Below are 13,576 nucleotides of genomic sequence, written 5' to 3'. Positions count from 1 at the left end.
CCCTTAAGAACCAACATGTAGGGGCACCTGGGTGGCTCAGTGGGTTAAAGCCTCTGCCTTCGGCTCAGGTCATGATCCCAGGGTCCTGGGATCGAGCCCCACATCCGGCTCTCTGCTCAGCAGGGAGCCTGCTTCCTCCTCTCTCTCTGCCTGCCTCTCTGCCTACTTGTGATCTCTGTCTGTCAGATAAATAAATAAAATTAAAAAAAAAAAAAAAAAAGAACCAACATGTAGATAGAATCACCTACTATCCCTGTCTTAAGGATCCGGGATATTCAAGACAACTAGGAATTCCTTTCCACATCCCAACACCACATTTGTTGAACATTTCTTTCATTCCAGGCCCGACCAGTGTGTTCAAATTCCTACCCAGATTGTTTGCCCATATACACACTTGGGGAAGCAGTTTGCGAATAATGCAAATCACTCTGTGTGTAATTAACAAAGTCTGCGTTGTTTCTATCTGCAACTGAGAGGGGAGAGAAACCCCTGAGAAATGTGTCACTTAGAAGACATGACCTTAACTTCCTTATCCATTTAAGCATTGTTGGAAGGAATGATGGGTTCCTAGCAAATCTTGGTTCACACTTACCTGGATACTCACTAGAAATCCGTCCAAACTTTTTTAGTTTTGGACCAGAATTGTATTGAGGGATTTTCCAGTTGGACCAGAATTATATTGAGATGAGAGTTCTCAGACCAATTCCCTCTATTTTGCTCCTATCAACCAAGGAATATAAAAAGACACTTTCTTAGATTATTCCAACTGCAAATAAAAGCTGGAAGGGAAGGAGGGGGAGGAACTATTGAGGGGAGATGAGATGCAAAGGCAGGTGTCGAAGAATGTGGAAAAAATTTCTGTTTTATTTTTGTGATTCTGGGATTTATGCAGAGCAGATCGGACATCCTATTATTGGCTGCGTTTAGCAGAATGCAGAATACCGAAGCCGAAGTAAAACCTGAGGCAAAGCCTCCAATGGGACATGGAAGAGTCAGAGTCAGAGAAAAAGAGAAGGCGAGAAGGAGAGGGTCAGAGAGACAGAAAGGAGGGCAGCACTGGGAGAAGACATGAAAAATTAGAACAGGAGCTCAGAGCACTCGGGAGAGCAGGGGAAATGACAGTTGAAATTAGAACAGGAGCTAAGAGGAGCAAGCAGAAGGGGACGGCAGGAACCAAGAAATTTAAGGAGGGGAGAGCCAACTCAGAGAAGTGGCCAGAAAAAAGCCCGCTGAGCTTCTCTAAGAAAGCCGGAGACTCGTGTGTGTCCAGCAGATAGACAGACGTTCCCCATACGGATGAAAACAAATTATTTGTCATTCTGAAATGACTCTGAAAGGGGGAATGGAATGTGCCCCAACAATCAATATTAAATTTTATGCCTGCTGCACCTTTCAAAAGCCTCAAGAAGACATTGATTCAAGTAAGTGTCACCTTATTTTCAACGACCTTTGATTATTCACTTTGAACAGTTTTAGAACCGAAGTTGGCACCCAGACTTGGGGGACCAGGGAAGGCGGAGGGGGCGGTTTCCCGCTGCGGCTGCGGGGAGACGAGGATGCGCTGTCAAGGCGGCGGGGGAGGGATGCTCTGGCGGGAGGAAGGGCTGGTCCCTGTCCAACAGCAGCGCGCGTGCGCGTGGAAGCTGGGAGTTTATGGTTTTCATTATATAGTAGACGTTCTTAGAAAGCCGAGAGGAACTGTGCTTGCCGGCGGGTCTGGCTGAGCGGTTTGGGGCACTTTCTAAGTTGTATTTTGTGGCCAGTTTTACAAGAGGAAAATCCCTGATTCCAGTGGAATGGCTTGGGAAACGGAACGATGGGTTTCCCAGATGGGGCTTTTGCAGAACCGGCCAGTCGTGACTCTGGCTTTGCAGTTTTTCCTGACTGCCTTATCTCTGGTAGTCAGACACCCATCCTGGGTCGGAATTGGTTATGTCGGGTATAGCCTTCCGTCTGGGACTGAATGACTAGGTCTTCAAGCTGGGGCACGTAATACAGTCACTCTCTGTGTTTCTCTGTATCTTAATGCCAGACTAGAGCCTGGGTTTGAGGCCTAGAATACTCTCTCCATTGTATCAAAAATGTGCATGTATTGCTGATTTGTTTCTTTGAATGTTATGAACCAGCCTGTCTCTTCCATGCTTGATTCAAATACCACCTTCCCAAGAATCTGATGCCAGCCATAGTTCTTCCGACATCTGAGTCTGAATTTTTGGTTCTGGTGACCCAATCTATCTTCTAAATTTGATTGATTTTCTGGATTTGGCTTCTTGATAACCCCTGATGTAGGAATCCCTCTCACCAGCTGGTCCTGAGAAACCCAGTCCCACCCTGGGTGGGTCACCCCATCAACATCCCATCATGTTGCAGATGATGTGAAACATCCTGGCGTGCCTAGTTCCAGGACTTACTTGGTGATAGTATATTTACATGTTATTCAATTAACTACTTCATAATATCTATGTTTCCCCAACTGGCTCTTGCTTTCTGCCTGTGAGTGAGTCCATGCCTCCCCAGTCCTGGAAACAGATTCATTCATTCATTCAATAGATGTTTATTGAACCAATATGATGCTTTAAGTAGCGCACTAAGAACCATTGACTTTGCATTCAGTGGAATTTTACTTATTCAAGTATTTATTGCATATGAACCATGTGCTGGGTGCTTTTCTAAGTGGTGGCAATAGAGGACAGTGATGAAGATGATGATGAAGATAAAGTTCCATTTTTCAGAGTTCCTACATGTAGTTGAGTGAAAGCCATAAACATATGAGCAAGTAAATATGGTAGGTCAGATGATTTTGAAAGCAATGAAGCAGGGTAAGGGAAAGAATGTAGCAGCCAAGTGAAACAGAACATGCAAAGTTCGTGAGATATTTTCTTTGTTAAAGGAACAGGTGAGAGGCTTGTGTAGCTGGTGTAGAGTGAATTGAAGGAAGCAAAGGAGACAGTGAAGGCAAAGAGCGACCAGGGCCCAGATCAAGGTTGGTCTCAAAGTCATTAAAAAGAATTCGGCTCCTACTTTTGGTGAGGTCTGGAAAACCACTAGAGGCCTCTGAGCAGAAGGCTTGTACAAACAATATTTACAAAGAAAAACTCTGGCTTTTCCATTGAGAAGAGATTTTGGATAGGCAGGTATGGAAACAGAAAGACCAGGTAGAAACTGACTGTAATAATCAAGGCAAGAAATGGTAATGCCTTGGAACAAGATGGTAGCAATGATGTGGCAAGAAGTGAGATGCTACATACATCTGAGAAAATTGACAGCATGTGCTGATGAACAGCTCTAGAGATATGAGAACAAGAAAGGAGATGAATATCTGCATTGTTTTCAACTGGAAGGATGAAGTTGCTATTTGCTAAGGAAAGACTGGAGAAGAAGCAGGCTTGGGAGACTGGTGGTTAGTGGGGATTTGTGAATTTGGTTCTATGAATGTTGAGTTTGAGACACCATTTGAATAGTCAACTGAATATGACAAGGAGATACATAGGACCTGGGGTTGATGGTATGAGTATTTAGGTGATACTCAAAGCCAAAGGCAGGATGGAATCATGTAGGATTCCATCCTCCAGTGTAGATGTAGATGGAGAAGAAGTGGAAAGAACAGTACTGGAGTGTTCTAATGTTTCTAAGTCAGGAGGGTGAGGAAGTACCAAAAACAAAATGGAAGTAGTGCCCAGTGATGTGGGAAGAGAACCAAAAGAAAATGGTGTTCTGGAACCCAAAAGCAGTGCAAATTTTGAGAGAAGGGAGTAATCGAATGAGAACCACAAACTGACTCATGAATTTAGCCAAGTGAGGGTCACTATTGCCCTTGATAAGAGCTGTTTCAATGAAGAGGTGAGCTGTGAGATGTTGATTTCACTAAAGTCAAGGGAGAGGAGGAAAAGGCAAATTAGAGGCAGTGAGTAGAAGCAGAAAAATGGAGTAAGACCTGTGGACAGATGTGGAGTCATGGGAGGGTGTTTTTCCGGTGTGATAAATCAGACTTCCTGTGCAAAGTAGGTGACATGGGCAGTGCAGGAGAGGAGGAAATTGCTGGAGGAACATTCTGGAGTAGAAAGGAAGGGATGGCATATAGTGACCAAGAGGTTAGCTTGACCAAAGTGTTTAGACCAATTATTCATAATATTAGGAGAAGAAGGAGATTGAGTCCATGGGCAACGACACAGGATAAAACATGTGGGAATTGTCCTCTGATTGCTTCTGTTTTTCCCATTAATGTGGTGGGCAACTTCACAAGCAGAAAGGGGATAATGAAGGATGTTCTAATGGTTTGAAGCAGAATTGTGAAGAGGGCAAGAATGAGCAAACTGAAGATATGTTACTGGCTACCTATTAAGCCTCCCTCCTTTTCCACAGCTAAACTTCTCAGTAGGTGGGAGGCTCCTAGTATCCAAAGGACTTCATTGATGCCCTTCATGCTAGCTCCCAGCATTTTTGGTGAAAAATTCTGTCTCTTCTCCATATCTGATTCAGTATGCTTTCCTCATTGTCCGCAACATTTCTGCCACAGACATTCCACACCCCAGACTTCTTGAAGTGCTCCCTCATTTCTATGACCATGTTCCATCTTTTTTTAAGGTTTTCATTAAGTTTCTATCTTCCTACTGAATGAAAAAAGTACCCTCCCCACAAAAGTCTGCCCTTACCTTTCCCCAGAGTCAGCCACACTCTTATGGCCAATGTCCCCATGCCAGAGTCTATAGCCAGACATTTCCTACTTTGTCACTCTCCATTCCAAACTTCCCACTAGACATTTTTTATACATTCTTCTGCCAAATATGTAGTTTCTGAGTCAAACCAGGATATTTTGAGCCATCTTTTTCATCATTCTCCCCAGATCAGTTCCTCATCTTGACTTGTCCACTGTTGGTAGCAACACCATGAGTCTGTTAGATCACTAGGTTTTTTGAGATGTTGATCTGATCTTTCCTCTTCCTCTCAACCTCACATCCTGTCAGATTCTCCATGCGCAGAGCCACTGTCTTTACAACGTGTACCCCTCAAGAAGTCTCAGACAGCATCCTAAATATAATAGTAACTTGGCTAATATGCTAGGTGATACTCAGGTAATATTTATAAAACCTGACCATTGCCCAAACCACGCTGTCATAGTGTGTCTGCTACCAACGCCTTACCCCCAGCCCCATTTGCTTTGGATTGACCACTGTTAGCACCGCCCATTGGCTGACCCATAAAAGAGGTCATCTCCATCTGCAATAGATCAGAAGAGATGTAGGAAATAGAATAACTAAATGTCATAGAACTTACTGTTATTCAGAAAACATCCTTCATGGCTTTGCAAATAGGCAAAAATGTCAAGTCAGCTCTACTCTGAAGCCATTTGGAGACATTTGCAACAATGAATGCATGATTAAGTTTATTGTTTAGTAAACAGTTTGCAGACATTAGCCAAGGAAGAGTTATGGCGGCAGTTTACAAATAATTGCAATTGAATTAGTCAGACTGCAATGCAAAAGCAGTGCAAATAACTTGCCAATTCCATAAAATGTTTTGCAAACAGATTCTGGGAGAAAATAGAATGAGAAAAGCAGAAAATCCAGAAAGGGATGTTTTCAGAATCTGCTCTGCAGATACTGAGGATGCCCTCATATTTTACCACAAGAGTGAAATACTAGTGAAAGGTGTTTATTTCTGCTTTGCCTCAGAAACAGAACTTGGCACAAACTTCAGAGGAGTGAGAAGGGGGCATGACTCAGTAAATTTGGCAGTTCACAAACTCAATCTTACAAAAATGGCAGAACAATTTTAAAAAGAGAGTGTGTGTGTTTGGACTGAGGGACATTGGTGGGGGGTGGTCGGGATCTTGGCTTAGGGAAATGGACCTCTCAAAACACTGAGCAGTCCATAGCCAAAATAAACCTTTACCCAATGTCAGACAGCCATTGTGTGTCTGTAGTATGCTTAACTGAAGATACTTATTTTATTAAATCTAGATTATGCAGCATGTATATTTATGCTTTATTAAATGTATTTTAAATTTTATTAAATATATACTGTTAACATATACTTATTTTCTTTTTGTTAACATATACTTGTAAAAAGTGATACATAGCATATGAAACAAATATATATGTTGTTAGGAATATACAGCATATATATATACAGTATAGCACACACATCTAGTATAGTACATGCCTCTAGTGTAGGGCATGCTTCTAGTACAGAGCATGTATATATTATAATGCACATGTATATTACAGTGCATGTATGTAGTATGGTACATGTATATAGTATAGTACTTGTATATTGTATAGACATGTACATAGCATATTATATATATAGTATAGTATATGTACATATATCATAGATTCAAATGCATAATAAATCTGTGTATCATATTTGACATTACATAATAAAAAACATAGTATTTAATATATATCATGTCAATATCAGGATCACTCTCCTAGGCCAATGGGGCAAAAACATTACATTCCTTGGCCATGTTGTTTTTGCTTCCACTGATAGGTTTTATTCATTTCTTACCACTGATTCTATGGATTAAAGATAGAAATGCAAGTACAAACACATAGGAATGACTATAGAAACAAACTCATGAACCCTATATGGTGCTTAAATTGTACAGTTGATTCCTGGACTGCTTAGAGAAGGGTTCTTCAGCTACTTAAACTTAGTTTTTATGTTTAAAAAATTTCATAAAAGGTGCAAGCATGATTGAGTGAGTTATCATCTGGGTTAGAGGTACTCACAGGGCTCTGCTGGTTAAAGGTTGACCTTTTGTCTCCAAATGTATCCTCAACATGTGGTTTTCCTTGTCTAACCATCCCCTTTGCCATGTTGAATTTGTGTTGAATTTGCTATTGAATTTGTAGCTATCTAACAAGATTCTGAGATTCAAAATTGCAATTTAGATAATCTAAAATAAACTCGTGAGTTTGCTCCCAGATACCAAGGGATGGGACGATTGGTTCATGTAAATAGCCGACTCCTGTCTCCTCTGAAAGAATCCAGGATTGATCGCAATCAGTAACAATTTGAAGAGGTCAGGAGTATGGATTAAGAACCTGCATTTTCATCCCTTCTCCAAAACATTTTGGAGACACAATATTTGGGGATTCACCACAAACATGTTTTGAGTCTGCAGATCTGCTTAGTGACTGAGGCTAGGATGATGGGTCAAGTATACTATAATTGGATACTTCTTAGCACTGAAACTAGAGGCATTTCCAAAGACAAATTATGTTTCTGCAGTGCCTGGTTTCAATTGGCACATTTGAAAGCTTCACTGTCTACCACAGTGATTTGGGAGGGAATAGATCATGCCCACAAATGGAGACTTTGGAGTTGGGTCACTGGCAGCATTTCTAGTCACAAAGCAAATCCTGCATCTTATAGGTTGGTGTAATGGGAAACTTCAGCATTGGGAAATAAATAAAAGAACATTAGATGACAAGGAGTCCAGAAGCTATCTTTCCCTTTTACTTTTTGCTCTTCTGTCCCTGAAAAGATCCAGCATTTTCTCTTTACAACCTGCGGAAGAGAAAGATGCCTGGTTTCAGCACTTGTTGATCCCATTAACAGGGTAGATTGACAAGAAGTAGACAATTGTATCTGACATGAATATGGGTATGGTGGGGATTGTTGAAATGGAGACCCTTGCTAATGGAAGAAAGATGACCCCAGCCTTTTGACAGATGTCAAGTAGATTGGAGTCTGGTGAAGTTATAACCATTTAATCTGCATTGCCAGAGAAGACAAATTGTGTGACTGATAACCTCTTTATTTTTTATTCTATAATTTTGTACTCTACAGTGTAGAATAAGATAGGGCTCTCAACTTGCTAATGTGGGTCAGTATTATTCGTCCAGAGTTTCGATGGCATTGGGGCTTTTGTTAGTTGGTGGCCTCTTCTCTGGGTCAAGGAAGAAAAGAAATAAATGAAGAAGAAGTGAATAAAGAAATGATACAAATCAATCCAAAAATCACAACTCTTCAATGAGATTTTGACCTCAGTTACAGGAATGCAATTTCTGACTCTGTCTGAGAGGCATTAAGTGACTTTTTAATGCATTCTATGAAAGTAAGGTAAGTTTGAAAAATGTACTTGAACTTTATTTGATTCTAAAATATAATGGAGATAGCATTTTTTTTATTCCAAAATAATCTTTTATCCTTTTGAGGTGTGTGTGTGTGTGTGTGTGTGTGTGTATTTCTGAGTGAAAATTCTTTTTAAAAAAATAGTTGTTTTGCTTCTCTAGTATCTAACATAAAGAAGTGGGGGAAGAACCATTCACATGTGGCCTTTGCACCCTTATTCATTGTGACATTTACTGTCATTATTATTATTAATAATATTAATAACATTATTATTGTCATTGTGTATTATTTTCTTTGCCTAGAGAAGGAGGTTCCCAAAAACCTGCCGTCTGCCCCCATGTTTAGAATTCTTGAGTCGTATTCAAGGCCAGTTGAATTTGGTAAAATTTGGAATGTTCTTCCAGTAGGAGAAATTTCCTGATGTTAGAATTTGATAACACCCCCAGATGAAAAACCATAAGAAACCCCAACCACTGATGGTAAATGTTTTTCTCTTGAAGTTTCAAAGGAGTTCACGTTGCAATTCAGAGATTCATTCTCGCTCCAAGGTGAATGAAGTTGGCCCGGTGAAGCGCTGAACTATATTAGCAATCAAACACAATAAACCAGGTTATGCGCCTTCCCTTCCACCATTTCTTTAGGATATCCAGATTACCAGTGATGGTCTTTAGAACTTCATGCATGTTTTGAGTGTCTGTGTTGTGTCAGCCGGTGCAGTAGGTGCTAGATCTGCAAAGACTGGGGACTTGAGGTCAAGTAACTTAGAGTCAAGGGCAAATTTCATAGGCATGTTCCTTCCGTGCAACGTAATAACATGAGGAGGTCAGTAAAGGCAGAGCAGGTAGCATATAATCACCCTCACAGTATCTGAATATTTCCTGCTCAGTGAAGGCTTCCCTAGAGCACTCAGCCTGAGTCAGAGAAAGGGGAACCATAGGAAGTAGTGTGAGGACAGTCACATGGAAGTGAGCAGGCATAATGAGTGAAGGGAATTCCTCAGGAAATTACACTGGCCCAGTCCAGACCTTGCACACCTTCACCTAACAGTCACACTCCAGCTGCTCCCTCCAGCCACAGCTCTAATACCACTTTGGGGATCCCTCTTGGAGCTTTGAAAAGTCTCAACTCCCTCCTTTCTTTCCTTCTTTCTACTTTTTTTTTTAAATTTTTTCTTTTCTTTTTTTTTCTTTTCTTTTTTATTCTTTTCTTTTTTTTCCTTTCCTTTCTTTTTTTTTTTTAATTTGTTTTAGATTTTCTTAAATTCTATTTACTCACCTAACCAACCAACTGAAATGTGTTTTGAGTGATTTTGCTGAACCAGGATGCCCTAAGACTTTACATGTCCTGCCTCATGGAATTCTTACGATATTCCCTTAACACAAGTAATATCATTCAGCTGACTTTATTACTGTGGAAACTGAGGCACAACTGCATTAAGTAACTGGCCCAAAGATTAAGCTAATGAACTGTGGAAACTGGATTCTACCTCAGGCAATCTGATTCCAGGACCCAGGCAATCTAATTCTAACTAAAGCTGTTTTCATGTGTGTTCCATCTCCTGAACTAGATCTTAAGCCTCATGAGGGCTGAAGTCACAAACTTGTTATTTACCATTTATACAATGCCTACTCTTTTGATATTATAGTTGGTAATTACAGACTATTTATTGAAAGAGTGGGTAAATGAACAAATAAATAGATGCATGAGGGGCACCTGGGTGGCTCAGTCAATTAAGCATCTGCCTTCAACTCAGGTTATGATCCCAGAGTCCTGGGATGGAGCCCCATGTTAGGCACCCTGCTCAGTGGGGAGCCGCCTTCTCCCTCTCCCTCTGTCAGCCACTTTCCCTGCTTGCTCTCTCTCATTCTATCAAATAAATAAATAAAATCTTAAAAAAAAAAATAAATAAATGGATGCATGAACTCTACTTAAAAGTTTGGTAGAAAAAAAAAAAGTGACCTACAGAAAACTGAGCAGAAGAGTAACTGACAAAAGGAAGATACTGGTATTTAAGGATTGTAGGAAAAGCAGTAGAATGCAAATTTTTCACGCAACCTCTGCAATAGTCAGAATATTGGCATAAAGATCTGGGCCAGCATACATACTTGGAAATGAAACATGAGGGCAAAACTTGGTGACTGTATGTGGAGACAAGTAGAAAGACATTATTGCAGGAGAAGAAAGTTTTATTGTATGAATGGAAAATACGTAAATACTTAAAAAATAAAAACAAAATCACTCATTATCTTACCATTTAATGGTAAACAGAATGAACATTTTAAAAATATTATAAACATTGGTCATTGCATAAAAATAAAATATTAGACACAGCAAGAAATAAAGTCAAGTCAACTTCTCAAAATTCCAGCCCTCAAATATTTCACTGTGTAATATCCACTTTTTGTGGTCAAATGACTGGTCCGTGTGATTGTGTGGAAACTGAGCCCTGATGTAAATAACCAGTCACTCACTGAACTGACTCAGTTTGAGTCTGGTTTCCTCATCATAGGCATCATTGTACACTGAACTTCAAGGATAGAGGCATACCCAAGCCTGATCTTCTCAACAATGAAAGAGTCCATCAAAACATCTTTTGGTTTGGCTATCTGTTGATCAACAACTCTGACCCAGCTCATTCATTCTACTCACATAGATAATGCTTATGAGCCTTTTCTATATGTCCCTTCTGCCTAGTTTCTTAAAAAAAAAAAAAAAATTCACTAACATTGTAAACATCATCTATATCGTAGAAATGCTGCTTTGTCTTTGTAAAAAATGTAAATTAATTGAAAAGTTGCATTTCAGATGCCAATCAAGTAGAGCACTTGTTTCTCAGCATAATAATTTCAAAAGCAGCTCACTATAAATGCATATGCAAACATTGGAAATTACAAAACAAATATGTTGAGAAGAGAGCAGAGTTAGTGCTTTATATAACATTTCCTCTGGTATTCCTTCAAGAGGTAAGCCTCTCTAGTTCCAGGAGAATAAATGTTTTGATGTTGGTTAATAAATTTAATATCATGCCTGTCCTCTGTGCCAGGAACTGTACTAGGGCATGACTTACACATGGACACATTTTTTTCCAGAAACATATCTGGCCATACATATGATCAATGTACCTATGTGCAGGTCTTACATTCGAATAATTTATGAGTCAACTGCTATTGTCTGAGTCAATCAGTTTGACAAAGACTGTTGTCAGAGAACTATTTATTCAGATATTTGCCCCAGCTTTGGTATGTTTTCCCACCTGTCTCCACCAGCAGAGTTCATCTGTAGAACTTCAGGAAACATTTCCAGAACTTAAATTAGACTGTTATTATAGCAGAAAAAGAGACAATGTGGTTTGTATTTTAAGTGTCAAGTTATCCCCAAGATTTATTAAATATCTATCATGGGCTCAGAAGGACTATTAGATGTTATTAGCTATTAAGGGATCTTCAGTTGGGAACATTTTTCCTGCAAACTTAGAAATTGAATTTGGAACTTATATTTGCTGGTTGTTCTAGTGTCTATAAATGGAAGGCACAGTCTATCAAAAGTAATTTGATGATATTTTGATTGTTAGAGTTTTTGATGATTCAGTGAATCAAGAAAGAATTACAAAAATCTGCAAGTTGCGTCTGTTACTGGTTGACTCAGAACATCCAGCTTTGAACCCTGGTCTGTGGAAGTGCATGACCAAGCTGATTATATAACCCCTCAAAATGTCTGATCCTTCCACTGTAAATTGAAATTTTTATCATGATTAAGGTACTGCTATAATACTGAGATAACCAGATATAATGTGTTTTATAAATTCCATAAGAGAAAAAATAATAATAATCTTAATAATATTCCAGTATAAAGCAGTAAGTTGTATCTCATCTTAAATTGCCATCTTCTTCCAAAATTCATGGTCCACAACACTGATGCATGATCAGAACAATTGCAAAAATTCTTATAATTGGTCTTCTCTTGGAGGCTACTATGTTGAAAGTGGAATTCTATATTCCTAATATGCCAGCATGTTGCTGACTGATTACTAGGGAAGGTGAATATGTGCCGTCGACAATTGGACAGGATCTGGCTTTGCCTTCTCATTCAAGGTCTAGGGTCAAGAGAGTAAGCCGATAGTGAAGGGACAAAGTCAAACTGCCAGACCAGGGGACGCTAAACCACATCTTCTCCAACATGGTGCTTTTCACCGATCATTTCTGCTTCCGAGGAACTTCTAGCTTGCAGCCACTTGAAGGGACTCTAGAAGTTAACCACCTGTGGTGTTTACCTGCAGGCAGGTAGACGCAGCTCCAAGGGCCCCTTGGGATTAGCTGCTCCAGATAGCCCAGTAATGTCTGAATTGTTGATGCAGCAGACACTTCCCCGGGAAAGCAAAACTCACCCCGGAGCCCCCCACGTACAAATTAGAGTCACCATTTAAACCATCATCACAGTATTTGAGGTTAGTAAAACATATTGCTTGGGCTATAAAACATTCTAAACTAGCATTCCAAATGTCTAGCCTCAAGCAAGCACTTAAATTAAAGTTTCAGACAGCTGGCACTAGAATCATAATAACAGTTTTACACAAAGGGATTGGCTAAACATGATTATTGATTTGATAATTTATTGTCAACAGACATTATTGTGCCCTGATCCCAATGCTTAGCTTTCTTTCTTCCCTATTGTCAACAGGTGATGACAAGGTCTGGATTGGGTTATAGAGAAGGTACATTCAACGCTCTGCCCCTAGGTAGATTTCTTCTCTTTCTCTCTCCCAATCTCTCTCTCTCCCTCTCTCTCTCTCACGCGCGTGCTCGCGCGTGTACACACACACACACACACACATGCACACACACATGCACACACAGAAAGCTCATTAATTTCCATAATCCCATAATTTTTACTGTCTCCTTCCTATAAATTGCTTTGTTTATAAAGGGGAAGATTCTGGAAGTACTATTCTTAGCACCCTTGTTACAAAAGAAAAAAAGATACAGGGTGGCTTGTTAAATATAATCTATATTCCCTCAGAATATCTATTGAATATCTAATTTCCTGTACTTCCCTTTGTGAAACAGATAAAAGCAGAAAATGCTACAGTATTTCTTTTGTACTTGGAAGTACTTTGTCCCCAACACTAGTAGCCTCATGTCTCTTTAGGCGTTTGGGTATTTGTTCACCCAAGAGACAGACGATGCTGACGATAGCTATTTGCCCTTTAGCCAATTCTAAAACACAATATTTTTAAGCCTTATTAACATATTTTCAAGCATAACAGATTCTCTGTTCACTCCAACTTGGAACACTTTGAAAGATTTTATTTCCACAACAGGGAAATACGCCTGATTGACACTGTTGTTCTATTTTACGCAGACTGGACCCATTCACAGATTTTTCTCACAGAATTAGAAACCTAAAATTATATTTTCGTTATTAAAATTGAGTCCAACAAATTGTACTGGCAAAGTTTGCTCTCAGTCTTTGTGAACTGTTGGAAACAGTGGAAGAA

General features: G+C 39.7%; 1 long non-coding RNA gene across 1 annotated transcript in view; it reads left to right on the top strand.

The window, feature by feature from the left end:
* The first annotated feature begins 1,118 nt into the window (after positions 1-1,118).
* Positions 1,119-13,576, top strand: part of LOC309867184 — a 283,984-nt gene continuing 271,526 nt past the window's right edge. Inside the window, exon 1 of the long non-coding RNA XR_014313028.1 lies at positions 1,119-1,421. This is a non-coding gene — a long non-coding RNA (uncharacterized lncRNA). The remainder of the gene's footprint in view (positions 1,422-13,576) is intronic.

Source organism: Mustela nivalis (assembly GCF_964662115.1).
Source record: "Mustela nivalis genome assembly, chromosome: 6".
NCBI classification, from domain to species: Eukaryota; Metazoa; Chordata; class Mammalia; order Carnivora; family Mustelidae; genus Mustela; species Mustela nivalis.
This window is presented reverse-complemented; position numbering and strand designations above follow the sequence as displayed.